The sequence below is a fragment of the Pyxicephalus adspersus genome, chromosome 1 (assembly GCF_032062135.1).
Source record: "Pyxicephalus adspersus chromosome 1, UCB_Pads_2.0, whole genome shotgun sequence".
Classification (NCBI taxonomy): domain Eukaryota; kingdom Metazoa; phylum Chordata; class Amphibia; order Anura; family Pyxicephalidae; genus Pyxicephalus; species Pyxicephalus adspersus.
The window spans coordinates 153,357,778-153,371,531 of NC_092858.1; positions in this window are offsets into that span (position 1 = coordinate 153,357,778).

Consider the following 13,754-nt stretch of genomic DNA (forward strand, 5'->3'; position numbering starts at 1 on the left):
CTTCTTTTTATACAATTTATATTACTTCACTTTTAATCCTAAGTAAATTTTATTTAGTTCACATAAGTTCTGTGTATCAGAAAAAGAGTTAATAAAAAATAAAAGTAAATAAAAAATACTTGTTTTCACTTTTTTTTTATCTTTTGCATGCAGATATGTAGTACAGTAATGGCTACATGACATTTCTAAGAGTGGGTTTCAAGATGATGACAATCCTTGACCAAGTCTGAAAAACGTGTGTTTAAAATTTTTTTGGAAGCGGTGTGATTGGATGAACAAGGACAAGAGATTTTGTAGTAGGAAAGCTAAATATAATGTTCACGATAGCTTTAGATTTAAAATGATTCAAATTGACTTTTGAAATTTCTTTAAAGTGGTAAAGATTATAAAAGATTATAGTGATTTTATATTATTTTAGACCTATCTTTAAAAAAGGAGAAAAAGTCATTACCAAGTACTACAGACCAGTAAGTTTAGTTTCTATAGTTGGAAACATGCTACAGAATTATTAAAGAACCACATAGACCACATAGAAAATTGCTGGAAAATAAAATGTATCAGTGTCAGCATGGATTCAAGAAAGATCGAAGATGCCAAACAAATTTAGGAGGTAAGTAAACAGGTAGACAGTGGAGTAGCAGTTGATATAGTGTACTTGGACTTTGCTAAAACATTTGACACTGTACCCCACAGATGGTTAATATGCAAGTTAGGGTATATAGGATTCGAAAATTCAATCTGGTTTAAAGACTGCATCCAGAGAGTAGTGATTAATGATTTATACTCTGAATGGTCTAAGCTTTTTAGTGGTGTACCCCAGGGTTCAGTGTTGGGACCTTTACTGTTTAACATCTTTAAAATGATATAGAGTTTGGGAATAAAATCCTGCCCCTGTACAAAGCATTTGTCAGATTGGAATATGCAGACTAGTTTTGTTCACTAGTTCACGAAAAGGATATTGTGGAATTGGAGTGAGTGCAGAGAAGGGCAACTAAACTACTCTGACACCACCCTTAATCACTCTATTGATCACTCACCTCTACTACGTTTCCACTCTCTCCTATTCCAAATTTTTTACACTACCATCCATGGTTGTCCAGAACTGTGTGAACTGTGTCAGTTAAAGCCTGGATGCTTTCTCATGACCGTCCGTCATCTGTGATCTTTTTCCAAATGGCTGCTTTAAAATTTTGGCACTAACATGTTTAGGTGTTCCAGAACAGTAGATTGGAGAGTCTGTGTAAGAAATGAAGGTAGGTACTAACTTGCCAATGCCACCTATTTGGGTGGATGGGTTTAGATCATTCAATCTGACTCAAATAAAGCTAATGGGGAAAGGGGGTTATATTTGTGTACACTGCCACCAACAAAGCTAAGGGCTGTTATAATTGCTCAAGTCACCACATATAAAGTTGGGGGGAAGAGGGGGTTTCCATCACTTACATGACCACAAATGAAGCTGTGGGGCAGGGGGTTATAATCAATTACACTACCACCAAGAAAGCTTAGGGGTGCAATATTTGCAGCACACATGTCAAAATCAGCCCTGAGATTGGCCATTAGACAGCAGGAAGGAAGCAAGAAGACTTCCCCATTTGATGGCTTTTGTACTGTATTTGATTACTTTCTGTACTGGAGAAAAATCCCCTAACTTGAGAATGTTCCCCAAACATTCCCTGGAGGGGACTCAATTGAAACATATAGACCTGAAAAATTCTTCACCATGGAATGTTTAAGAGAATGTCAAACTCTTTGCTTTATAAATAGAGCACTTTGAAAACAATAGTAATACCATCAATATTTCTATTAATTGTAAATAGAACATGTTACATTTATAGGTTTTACAGCATTAAAATATATATTGCACTTATGTGTCTTATTAAAGGGCCAGTATTTCATTAGTTTTACTGTTTAAAAATAAACCAGACATTGTTATATGTTCATTTATCTAACTTAATGATTCCACAGTGCCCAAAGTGGAGATAAAATTAGATTTCTTTGTGTTTCAGAAGTTTGCAGTAACATCAGTTAATGTTGCAGCCAGCACTTTGAAAAAAAAGTAGATTTATAATGTCATCCCTACATAGCGGTGCTAACATTGCATCTATCATTGAAAAACAACCTTTCCTATTCGACTGCGTGCTTTGTGACCTGGTGCAGCTTTATTAATGTACATGTCATATCTTTCAGAGCATGTTCTGCCCTACCCAAAGACATTTCTATAATTTACCGTACCAATGGCCATACAAGCAGCCCTACTGAACTTTCTCCTCTCCCTCCTTACTTAACTTGTAGAGGAGCCCAAGGACAAAACTCCACTTTATTGATGGTGCCATTAACAGCTGAAAAAACAGGTCACAGTGTGTTTGTCCTGTGTGTAATATATAGCAAAAATGTGCACAGATTGGTGGACCGTACCATTTGTATGCTTTATTTTTATCCATTTTAACTCTAGAAGTTTATTCTAAATTAATTATATGTGATGGTTATAAATATAAACAGAAAAGAAGCCGTACAACTGCAATACAAGCACATTTCCATATGTTTTATTCCTCTTATAGCCCTACAAGTGTTAGCAAATGTTCATTTACCAGAAATGCACTCAGCTCTTGGATCCATTTGTAGGCTGACAACACTTCTAAAAAACAGGACTGCAAGAGGTTATTATCAAGTCAAAGTTAGATATGTCAGCTGCATACACACAATCAATTATTTTTGCTGGAAACAATCTTTTATGATTGTTTCCAGTGCCAAAAGAGTTACAGCTGAATGAATTAATGAATGAATGAGCACTACACACACAACAGCATTTTGTTCTATGGAGAGAGGAGGGGGAGAACAAGCAAGCAGCACCCCGTTGTACGCTTCTCCCTTCACTTGTATTGCAGTCATCCATCGTCAGTCACGATGGATCCATGAACAACATCAGGGACTTCCGTACACATGTCAGATTCTTCATATCGTGTGAGAATCATCATGTGTTTACTTAGCCTTACACTATTCACATTTATAAAAACACTTATGTAATAATAAATACAGAGCTGCATTATTTCTAATGTATTTCTAATGCACTACAGTATATGATATTTTAATAATAGTGATCAATAAAATTTAATAGGTGACAGTTTTTAAAATATATTTTTTCATATTTGTATATTTTTAAGTTAATATATTTGTATATGATTAAATTATAGGTGAGCACTGTGTTTTATAGTTGTAAAATTTACCTTGGCATATGATGTATTGTGTATGTTAATCTTAATGAATATAAAATATATACCTATATGTGGGAGCTGGAAATAAGGGGCAATCTACTTTGTAAATGTAAAAGTGTTGATTATTCTCAAATCTTCAAAAAATGAACTGAAGAAATCATAAGGTATTATGGATGGAAATTAACCATCAATAATAAGACGAATGCAAAAGTAAATCAGACCCCCCCTGGGGAAGAGATCATTAGTGGAACAGCAGGAGACCAAAGCAATGTGGCCCAATAGTGCTGGGGGACATTTTTTGGCAGAATGAATTTTCCACACTATATAGAAAGTAAAATCACACAAATCCAATACATAAAATGCTTGGTTTAAAGTATAACTTTTTTTTCCTAGAAGTGCAAATCATGTTCAACAAAGTAAAAAAAAACAGGTGAACAAAATTAATTATCCAGTACAATATTCTGATATTTTAGACACGAAGATTGAGTTGTAATTGGCTGATTTTTTTAGTGTTAAGCTGGAATTAAACTTTTTTCTCTGCAATATTCATCCTGAGGATGTGATGATAACAAGCTGTCAATACATCCCTAATCATCATTACTACCCACATCCCAAATTTCTGACCACGTAGGTTGTGAAAAGTCAACAAGCATGACAGGTCAGTGTGATTGGTTTTAATTAGAAGTTTAATTTCATAAAGAGAAGAGCATAAATGACAGGCTACAGGAACAGCATGCAGAGTGAATCACTTCCATGCCAACTGTTCCTGATTGTCCAAAAAAGAAACCTCATGCTGTTACATGTTAAATTCTGTATCTGAGACTGACAGGCCTAGAACAAACTATTTTTAATGTATTTTCATTTATTTTATCAGTTGTCTCAGCAAAGATTGCAAGTTTAACTCCTAATATGTACAGAAGCTATAATATGTAAATCAAAGTATATGTGATTGAGTCATATGCAGTTAGATGGGTATGCATGTTGTTTGCACTCCTACATTATTAGATTGTTGTAGGTTGAAAAATTTACACAAGAATGTTTGTAAATATTCTTTTCACTTATCCAACCATGTGCAGATAAACGGGAATAAATTGTTTAGGGTTTGGAATATGAAAATATTAGTTGATAGATTGTCAATATATGCCAAGCCTACATGTACGACAATATTTGGACAGTGGAAAAGGAAGGCAACAAGTTGTTTATTGCACAGATGTTATAAGTAAACATGTATTGTTTTATGCCAAAAAAAGCCTTCCTTTTTTCACCAATGTCTATGGTTTTTGGAATAATTCCTAGTGAATTACTAAAGGTAATTGGGCTGTTCACATAGCATTATACTATTTCACTTAGCTTCCCTATCAAATTATCTTCAAGATTTTTTTTTTTAGTTTCCTTGTATGTGATGGTATTTTTTACAAATTGAAATATCACCACATTCATTCAGCTGAGTGAATTATACCTTGCAGGCTGATGACACTGGTCAATAAACATTTTCTTGCCAAACAGATTAAAGTAATTTTAGGTTATGTTTGATGCACAGATTCCAAATATGCTATTTGTTTTGCTAGATTGGCTCAAGTTTTTGAAATAATGACCTCAATATTAACCTCATAGAAAACTACTGAAACATGAAAATTAAGCAAAATTAAACTAAATATGCCGATGTATACAAAAATTAAATTTTTAAAATACTTTATGTCAATATATTCTATATTCAGTATATTTACAGAACTAATCACAAAAAAAGTCATTGAAAAACTCTATTCATCAACTATTTGTATGATTTCCTTTTATGCTGATGATCAGGAGTCTCCCATCATGTGTCTATCCCATCTGCCCTGATACTTTTCTTCCATCACCTTTATATTTTTATGGAACCAATCCCCGTGTTCCTCACTGAAATCGTCAAAGTTTTCTGGAAATATTTGCAAATGGCTATGGAGATAGTGTACCTTTATGTTCATAGTAGCACCCACATTTTCAAAGATTAAGTGCAAGTTTTGTACTGGTTCTTCATATGTTTAGTGCTTTATGGTTACCCAAGAAGTTCTTGACAACCATGACATAGCTGTGCCAGGCAGAAGCTTCAGTATCAGTCATGTACCTTGTGAAATTTGAATTATTTGGATATGTTCCCATTCTTCTTTAGGTTTTGTTGAGTGACCAATTGGAATTGATGCATAGCAGTTGCCATTATGCAGTAAAACAGATTTCAAACTTCGAGTGGAACTGTCAATGAAAAGCGGCCAGTCTTCTGCTCGGTATTCTGGTACTCCCATATGGGCTAGTAGTCCAAGGATGTAACAACAGTACACAAAGTCTCCATCTTCACTGAAATATGGTAGGAGTGTCACCTCTCTTGTCCTATAAACCTTTATTTTACCTTCCGGTCTCAGGCGGTTCTTTTATTTTAGCCTGGATGCTAAAAGTTCAGATGCTTGTTTTGACTTAGGTCACGTATTAAACCATTGAGCTCTTCTTGGAAGAACTGCTGGTTTGATGAAACACTTCCTTCATATTCACTTCTACTGCTATCTCCTGGATTACACTCCAAGCCCTGTATATCCTCCATGTTGGATACAGGAATATCAGGGAGTGTACTGAACACTGGTATGGGAACATCAGCACAATGCGGCACAGGTCGTCTTGCTGATTCCAAATCAGGGCACTCCCACTTGTTTTTCTTGTAATGATTGAAACCTTTTACATTCACAGCACAAAAATAACAATCATTATGATGATTTTTGGGCTCTCGCCATACCATGGGTACACCAAATTTCAAACTTTTTCAATTCTCCATTTTTCCATTGACATAGACACTCTACACAAGTTTTGCATACTGTATGGGGAGCCTAATACTTATCTTGGTTCCCAAGTTTAATACCAAAATATGCAAGATATGCTTGTTTCACAAATTCTGTAATGTTTCTTCTGTTTTTTTTTGCTGAGAATAATCACCACAAATGTAGCAAAATTGTTTGGCTCCTGTTTGGTGTGTTATCCTATTCTATGTTGCTACATTTCAACTTTGCTTATCATTTAGCACAATAGCTGGTTTTGTTTTTTAAACTTTGAATGTTTCAATGTCCATTTTGCAATTAAGAAGTCAATGTTAATGCTATGTTATTGTTTTTGTAGCCATATTGTTTAATTGCAATAATATGTCTTTATTACCACCATTAAATGTTTGTTTTGAATAAATATTTTAAAATCCAGTTTTCCACCCTTAATAATTCCAAATTGGTTTTGTAAGTATTTTTTGAATGCAATATTTCTATTTTGGCTTTTATGGAAGTGTGGGTTTACATGTGTTTGTGTGTTTTTTTTTATTTTGTCGTACATTTAGTGGTGTCTGGGTGTCTGAGTTGTCTCTATATTATGTGACCATTTAGAAAATGTGTTTATTTTGAATAAAGTTGTTTTAAAAATGTAGTAGTATTTGTTTTGTTTTTGTTTGTTTTTATGTGACCTCCTTTACAATCTCCCAGGATCTTTTAACCTTGAGTGATCCAACAGACCTACAATTTAACAAGTACATTTTGATTGTTTTTAAGCATTTCCTTTATCTGAATTGTTGAAAGACTAAATACAGCACAATTGTCTTTTAAAACTCAGAAGGGTGTGATGCGCATTGTTGTGCGCCAGTTCATCAGTGTTCTATCAGTTGAAAATGCCTGCCACTTTTGCTGAGAAGGATCATCATTCAGGTAAGTTTTTATTTTTATATGTATATTTTGTTTTGCTTCATGTGCACTCATGAGTGTACATACATACATATATGTATTTATATGGGAGTACACATACATATAAAAGAGAAATTAGAAAGAAATAGGCAAAGAGGGTTTTTCTGGCATATTGCTTAAAATGCTTTAATTCGAAAAAATTGCCTATTTTTTCCTATGATTTCTGATGTTATGGGCTTGGCTCAAAGCAACATTCATGGATGATATTGCCTCTGGTTAACGGAGGAATCCACCTTTATGTGCTTCCACTACCAAGCTGAGGTGAGTAAGTAAATATATAGTGGGTCTAAATAGTGGGTAAATATATAGCAAGGTCTAAAATGGCATTCAAACCTGCATAAACACCCTGAAAGGCTGTAAAAGCAAGAAGATACAGTATATTTGGCAAAAAGTGTATTTGTCCCTGGAAGTTTTATATACTAGTAAACACCTAAATAATGCATACAATACAGTATTTAATGAGCAAAATTAGGTTGAGCAACAACAGAACATCTGTTTATTTCTAAGAGTGCCTGACCCTGCTTGTGAGCTTGGCAATCAATGAGCTTTGATGTTGTGCTTGGCAACCTGGACCTCCTTCCATCACCATCAGGTGTGTCAGAATGAGTATGCAACTTAGCTGGACCGCTAATTGACAACCAGTTTGGACAGCAAGTGTGCTTGTATACAATAGGGCTTAGATCAGGCAGTACAGCACAATGAGAATAAACCTATAAAACTACTACAAATGAGTTGTGTAGAACAGTGGCAGCAAATCAACATGAGTGAAGTATGTTAAAGAGAACCACACCTTATTCACCAAATGTCAGACTATTAAAAAAAATAGTTTGCAGTGTTGAAACCAGTCCAAAAAATACATATTAAAACAACAATTGCAACATATCCAATTATAAATTAGGCAATTTTCTGAATTAGTATAATGTAACATAAATATGTAGTACTTACCAAAATATGGATCAAGCACTAATGATTCAAATTGACCTGTAATGGACTGTAGATGAGCACAGAACAGGGACCAGGTGAGCCCTAATTGATTAAAAATTATTCACCTTAATTGGCAAACTCTCCACCCCACTCATTTATCAATGCTGTAAGCTGGCAGGCGAGTGCACTAGCATTCCTTCCTGGCTCGCAGTAATGCACCGTGTCCAGCGGAGTGTATATTTGCACGACGAGCTTACACGCATTTGGTTGATAAATCAGTCAAAATAAATCAACTTTTATAAGCTCATGTATTATCTATCTATGTATCTATCTTTATCCATCTATCCATCTATTTACTTGTTTGCTGGCCTATCCATTCATCTACCTATTTATCTACAAGTTTTATATATATATCTTTTTACAAACCTTTTAATGATCAAGAATCAGTTTTAAAGACATAATTTTACACTGCGATTAATACAGTTGGTCTACAGAAATTACAACAATAGCTAACTTGACGGTCTATTGCAATATTTGGAGTATGGCCATGCTCAATACAATGACTAGGCTGTGTAAACAGGTGTGTTGTCCCTATGAAAATGCTCTAAGCCAACAAGCTGTGATATGATTTCAGCATGAACCAGCGGGAACTCATCATTTTTCAGAAGACATCATTATTTAGTGCACATTACATCATGGCTGCTTAATGGTAAATAACAAATGTTTCCCTCTGTGTTCAGAATTTTACTTTTTTTTTAAAGAGCAGTTACTATAAAATAGCAGAATATTCATCAAATACTTTGTATTACTGAGACTCCTTTTCTCTTTCTGGACAGGGCAATTACATTATGTTGTGTGGCTTTTTTTTTGTTAGCTAAGCTATAACACTGGTTGTGACTTAAAAATTGCATAGAGAGTCTGTTAGCGCCATTTTAGATTTGCAGCTGACCTCAGTGTTTTACAGCAGGCTCAACCGTGCTCCAAACCACTTCATTTTACTGAATAAAAGCAGTTGGGAATATACAGAAAAAAGAAGGGAAGAAAGATTCTTTGTTTGCCAAAATGGATAGAAAAGGTTAAAGAGAAGGGATTTTTAATGATGCATTTCACGATCAACGCAATAGACAAGCATGTTTATGTCATTTTATTGTTATTTGGTTACCTTTGTGTACAGTGTTTGTATTATACTTCATGATGGCACAATTTTGACTATGTATGTTGAATGCGTTTTTATTGTTTAATAAATTTTGGACCTTTTAACTAAATATATTTAACTAAATGAACTCCCTACTCATTAACTCTTTCTATCCATTTGGACAAGCAAAAGATCTTTCTCCCCTTCTTTTGATAAAAATTTGCATTATTTTAAAATATGGCTGCTCACCTATTTATTATCCATAAGGAGAATTTTCTTTATTATGCACATGGCTGCAGTTGCAATGAATTGTGGTGCAAGTTGATTCAGGCCATGGAGTTGTTCCTCCCCTGGAAGAAGAACTGCACCTCAACCTTACTCAACCACACTGCAAGTGGTTGTCAAACGCTGACATCAAGATAGGTGAAGAGGGGGGGATGGGAGCAGCCAACAGCATGGCTTTCAACTGTCTTAAAGGATTTTTTAGCTGTTGTGTTCCTATTGGAGAAATTATTTTCTTTCTATGGGGTCGCCATGTTAGAAAGTGATTGGGATTTCTGTATTAAGAAGAGGGCAGCAACAAGTGTGCTTTTAGTAAAGTAGGAAAGGATTAGACTTTTTACAGTTACAGTTTTCAATGTTAATGTGTTCAGATACATTAAGTAAGTAGAATCTTCTTAACATCAACAGACACAGCAAATAAAATCTAACAATAAAATCTAACAGAATTTCCTATACTTCCCCACCTAATTTAAGACTTTAAAAAGTTTTAGATGTGGCTCCACTAAAAGGAACCTTCTAATAGCACAATTAAGAGCAAATACAGAGACATAGCTTTTCATGAGTATAGTTGCATTTTTTAATTTACTTGAAGTGATTTAAAAGTTACCCTGTAATTAAAAGACAGTGAATGCCTATTTACAAGTAACAATTAAGTTCATTTAATTTTATTCAATAAAACAAAGAGCCAAGAAGTTCCAGCTATATTGCATTATCAAGCAAAATCCTTTGAGAAAGATGTTTTCTTTTATCATTCATGTCAGCAATCTCAGTTCAAATTCAAAATAATCAGATACTTTAGTATAACACAAATCTAAGAATACTGAAATACTTTTTTACGGAGAGATATTACTAAATTGATAGATATTTTAAGGGCGATGTCCTTCTCCCATTGATTAATAATGTACAGCTATCCTGCTGGTGCTTCTAACACCTGCAAGCAAGCAGATATTTGTCTCATTCAACCAGGTATCATGCTTATCCCCGTGATACCCTCTCTATGACCAAAGGTAACAAATCTTCCCAAGATGGTGACCTTTCCCAGAGAATTTCAAGGAGAAAAACAAGCATCACACATTTGCTTCTACACAAGTAAAATAAAACTGGTTACAGCAAAGTTAGCTGCTCATCTGCTGATTAGGGTTGGTCGAACTTGCCTAAATTGCTGACAGTTCAACCAAATTGGCCTCAATGTTCAGTAGATTCTTGCCAAATTTCAATCTAATTGAAGTCAATGACAAAGGCATACTATGCCAACAGACAATAACAGCTGTCATTGTCAGCTAGGCAGATTTTATTATTATTATTTTTAAAGGAAGTATTAGCTCCTCCCTAATAAAGAAATCGGACCCGTTAAACAAAATAAAACAATGATGACGGAATCATTAAGGCAGAGCTAATGACTATGACTATGGTCACGGTCATCGGCTTAATTGGCTGAGCCATGTTATACTTGTCAATGACAGTTATAGCATACGGTTGTGCTGAAAAGCTAGGTGTTCTATATACAAATACTGCCCTGGGGAACTTGCCAGGTGCAAGAGATGGGAAGCCCTGGGGAGTCAATATTACATGAAAAATAGGTGGCTATTTATAGACCTAAATGTGTACATCAGGCAAACCACTATGAACACAGAAAAATTACATATATGAGAGAGTGATTTGTATTTCTGTATATTCAGTCCTAAAATGTACCATGCTCTGCTAAACTACACAACAGGGCCTTTTAGCTTTCCTTTTACTTACAGGTATTCTCCATACAAGCACCTTGAAAATAGACAGTGAAAAGAGAAGCAATTGACTGATAAGTTCAGGTACTTTAATTTCTCATGATTGTGGCAAAACCTCTAACTGACCAAACCCGTTTCTTAACATTTCCCATTTATTAAAAACATTGTTTTCTTTGGTTAAATGGCCCGCAGGTCCATGCTCCTAGATAGGAAAGGAGTGCTCCCAGCTGCCAATTTTCCCAGCTCGGGAATGATATAACCCCCTTTAAACGCAAACTATCACCATATATGTTTTCCCAATTCACAACTTTTACCAATCTGGTGACACCCCACCAAAGATGGATCCTCAACCCCACTAAAACTTGTACCAATAAACACACACCCCAAGAGGACCCCAACCGTCCCAACCCTACCCCACTATCCAATAAGCCCCCAAAACTATAAAAAAAAGGGTGAGAGGGTGGGAAGCTTTCTCCTGCACCCTGTCTAATTGATTGACTTCACCCCTCTTCTTCCTAACCTCTTATCACCTGAACACCCCCTCACCTCCGCCTCCTTACAAATCACTAAAGTGACCCCCTAATCCCCTCAAAACAACCTATTACCCCTATCCTGTCTGCTCTCTGTCTGCCCCGTCATGCAGGTCTTCCACTACACTCCCTTGCCTTGCATGCTGCAGGCCTGTCTTTACTTTGATTTCTCATTCCATCACTATATGCTTCACACCTGACTCCATTCCTTTGCTGTACAGTAGACTGCAAGAGTCTAATACTAGGTACCAATTTAGGTTTTTGCATTTAGGAACACATTTATTGATGTAATAAAGAACGTTAAAAATACCTCTTTAATGTGACCTGTGATCTTACTTTTAAAAGACATACTTGGCTGAAAGATGAACAGAATGCTTTCATTCAAAGCTCCACAAGTCACTAACAGCACAATGTGCCATCACTGAACATGCCAAGTCCTCCAGGGCCCCCACAAACACCTGTGAATGTATTTGCATGGTAATTTAAAGCCGATCTTTACTAAAGCCAGGCAACTAAAACACACCATTTACATTTCTTGTTTCTTTATTCACATCAAATAAATCATTCTTATTTGCTGCCATGGATTTCACATCTCTAATTAAACTGCGTTTTCATATTTCATGTTTTGAATAATGCAGCTTTCTCAAAGTACATCAAACAATAGCAACTAATCAAACTATGTTATAATTTGTTATGTCCAATATAAACACCAGAAATGTGCAATGGCAAAGTTACCCCCATAGGATGCATTGCACTAGCCATAAAGCCACTCATACATTTCTACTAAGCTCTATTTCATGTTCTGCCATATTTACATGAAATAATTCTTTCAGATTTATTTGCCTACAAAAATCCTTTAAGCAGCCACATGTTTCTAAAGAGCACATTGCTGACACAATTTCAGTGCAAGGTTCTACATTTTTTTTCATATATCTTATTTATATGAAATGAAAAGACAAAACATAATTTGGACCTTTCCAAGAGAACAGAAGCAATAAAAAGAACTTCAGTGAATAGAACAAAATGTCAGATCTAAATTTCCTTTGCCATTTTGTGCCTGAATAATTGATAATTTTTAATTGGCTGTCAGGTTTCTGAACTCTTTATTTAAAGGTTTTTCAGTTCAAGACACACTTATGCACATTTTTTATTGAATGATTTGACTTTTCGGCAGAATTTTGCAGACTTTTGAGTTTATGGAACATTTGCTTAGGTAATTATTTGGTTCTTTCTAGGTAGGCATTTGTTGGAGAGCTTTTTTGTTCTCATCATATTGAAAGACACTACGAAACTGCTGTTTTCTACTAAAGTTCACAAATCCTTATGTAACATAATCCTAAATTTTACAGAAAAAAATGGGATTTTTCTTTTTGCTGTTTTTAAAACATAATTCCAAGAAAGATGTATGAACAGGTGCAGATTTTCTGATTCTCCTTCATAGCCTGCTGATTGTAGCAAATATGCCCTTCAATATATTTAATAAAAGCAACCATGTGTGCTCAGACATCTATAATTGCTTTGAACCACATGCACACATTTTTTTTATTAAAGACCTATAAAAAATGAGGTTTCTTTGGCTTCTGATGAATTTTGAAATACAATAAAGGGCAGTGGAAAGCAGTTCTAAAACAGGAACTTCTCCAAACCTCCTTCTTTCTGGCTTAGACTACAGAAAAGGGGCCAGTAAGTCAGTTATGAGGTTACGAAGAAATAATGATAATTGTTCGGGAAGTAGGCAGAGTGTATATTACACCTATAGTCTCAGGTATATTACTTTACTTTGTCTGGAAAAAAATCAAAGAAAGTAAAATGAGTGAATAAACAAGTCAGACCAAGTAGTAACACTAATATCAAAATACCTGATTAAAAATTAGAGATTAATGTGTGCCTACCCTTGATTTTTAACTCATTTTATCTTTCCCATTTACCTTCTCTGCTACCTGTAAGGAACTTACCCGCCCTGCGAGCCTGCGGTGTCCCTGGGGTTCCCAGCCACAGAGGGAGACCCCTCAGTAGCAAGCAGCATAATAACCAAGGCTGCTCCTCTGCTCACAGCTTGTCTGTCTCTGCAGGCGGAGGGATCCGCCCTGGACTAATTACTGATCAGCCAGGCTGCAGCCCTTGCATCCCTTTGAATGTGGTTCCTGCTCCCAGCACTGTGCAAGTGCAAAGTAGTGCACGTCCTAGGGGTACTGTGG